This window comes from Propithecus coquereli, unplaced genomic scaffold, assembly GCF_000956105.1.
Source record: "Propithecus coquereli isolate 6110/MARCELLA unplaced genomic scaffold, Pcoq_1.0 Scaffold389, whole genome shotgun sequence".
NCBI classification, from domain to species: Eukaryota; Metazoa; Chordata; class Mammalia; order Primates; family Indriidae; genus Propithecus; species Propithecus coquereli.
In genome coordinates this window covers 548,119-550,575 of record NW_012149607.1, presented here as the reverse complement: position 1 = coordinate 550,575, position 2,457 = coordinate 548,119, and positions in this window count along the sequence as shown.

Below are 2,457 nucleotides of genomic sequence, written 5' to 3'. Positions count from 1 at the left end.
TTCCTGTCACAGTTTTTACCCTTCAAAAACAATTAGTCTAAAATTAATCTAGACCTAAATGTTAAATGTGAAACTTAAAATTTCTAGAAGATAACATAGGAAAAAAATCTATGTGACTGTGGATTTTATTATGTTAATAAGTTTTAGATACAATATAAAATGCATGATTCATGACAGAAAAAAAATTCATATGTTGTACTGTATTAAAATTAAAAACTGCTACTCCAGAAAAGATACTGTTACAAAAATAAAAATGACAAGTCATAATCTGGGAGAAAATATTTGCAGAGCACATATCACATAAAGGAATTACATTTAAAATATACAAATAACTATTACAACTCAATGATGAGAAAACAAACAACCCAATTAGGAAATCAGCAAAAGATATGAACAGATACTTGACCAAAGATGATACATAGATAGCAAATAAACATATAAAAAATTCACAATATTGTTTGTCATTAGGATATTTCAAATTAAAAAGTGACATGCAACTACACATCTATTATATTGCCTAAATCCAAAAAACTGAAAATATTAAATACTGGCAAGAATGTGAAGTAGCAGAAACTCTCATTAATTTCTGGTAGGAATGCAAAATGGTACAAAAGATACTTTGACAGCTTTTTTTCACAAAGCCAAAGTCTTGTCATGCAATCCAGTAATCATGCTGTTAAGTATCTAACCAACTGAGTTGAAAACTATGTCTACATAAAGACCTGCACATGAATGCTTATAGTAGCTTTATTCATAACTGCAAATTAAAAAAGGAAGTAACCAAATTGTCCTTTTTTATAAAAGGGTTAACAAGCCACAGCATATTTATTTCTTAGAGTGTAGAATATAATATTATTCAGCCATGAAAAGACATGAGTTATAAGGCCACAAAAAGACATGGGAGAGCCTTTAACACATGTTGCTAAGTGGAAGAAGCTAGTCTGAAAAGCTGACAGTATATGATTCCAGTTACATGACATTCTGGAAAGGCAAACTATACAGTAGTGAAATTATAAGTGATTGACAGGTGTTTAAGTGAGTGAGAGGGAGGGAAGCATGAGTGTAACACAGGGAATGTTAGGGTAGTGAAATCATTCTGTATGCTACTGTGATGGAGGCCACAGAACTATGTATTTGTCAAAACCTATAGAACTTTAAACACAGTAAACTTTAATGTATGCAAAATAAAAAATTTAGAAGGCTAAGGGATCAACAGAAAGAATGCAGACAGTGACAGGAGACTCTAACTGTATTAAAAATGTATGAAACAACCTCACCAAAGGAGATGGAGCTAATTGTGCTGGCATAAGTAACTTTGGAAATGAATCAAATCTATACATCTAAATTCAAAAGGAACTGTGTATAAGTATGCTAGTCGGTCAATAACATTGTTTCCCATAGGGGTCCAGGTTAATTCTGATGGAGCTATACATGTACACTGGAATTGTACCATTAAGTAAATGGATGGTGAGTGGTGAAAGGTAGGTTTCTCATGGCTGGAGATGAAATTTACAGTTCAGAAGGAAAGGGGCTAGAATGATCCATGTGATAATAGATTAGAGTTGAAAACAACAGTCAGAATTCTTATTGAAATTAACATAGCTACAGATGGCTATGTAAGGAAATATTTGTAGCTATGTGTATATGCATGAATTAGCATAATGTATGTATTTAGTTACTTAGTCAGCTAAGGGAGTTTAAAGAAAAGACATCCTAGTAAAAACAATTAAGGATAGCAACCAGTTCTTCATTTACAATATGAGCTCCAATAAAACGAACCAGGGATTCTTGGAGAAATGGATGATTATAGGACTGTGCAGAGAACATACAGGATGATCTTAGTGAATCTTGCAGTGCCAGAAAGCAAGGAAGTTCTCAAAACAAGCAAACAAATACATAAATGGGGGTCTGTCAAATGGGCACAGGAACCAATTGAAAGACCTGCCAATAGCCAAAACTGGAACAATTTGAGCCACAAAATATATAAATTAATATTGAATTATAACTCTCAGCATAAAATATGTTCACGAGTTCATGCCCATATATATAAGTGATTGAAGGAATTAATACTTGAAGAAGAAGAGACAAATCTCCCATGCAGAAGAACTCCAAATAAATTATGGAGATATTCCACCCTAAAAGGAGGAGGAACATAATTCCCCAAACCTCTAGGGTGGGCTACGTATAGGAACCTCCATCCAAAGAGTGTAATATGGAAGGGGGAAAAAACAGAGTGACTTTACTGTTGAGAAATTTGACAAACTTTGCTTTACTCAGGGGATGAAGGTCAGTAACAACAGTTATACATCATGTTGATATTAGGTAACCTCGACACGATGTGATGAAAATTACACGTTACTTTTTTGATCTTCCTCCTCAAAACCCATAGCATCAGTATAATCATGGGGAAAACATCAGACAAATTTTAACAGACAGGCATCTTGCAGTATCAGTACT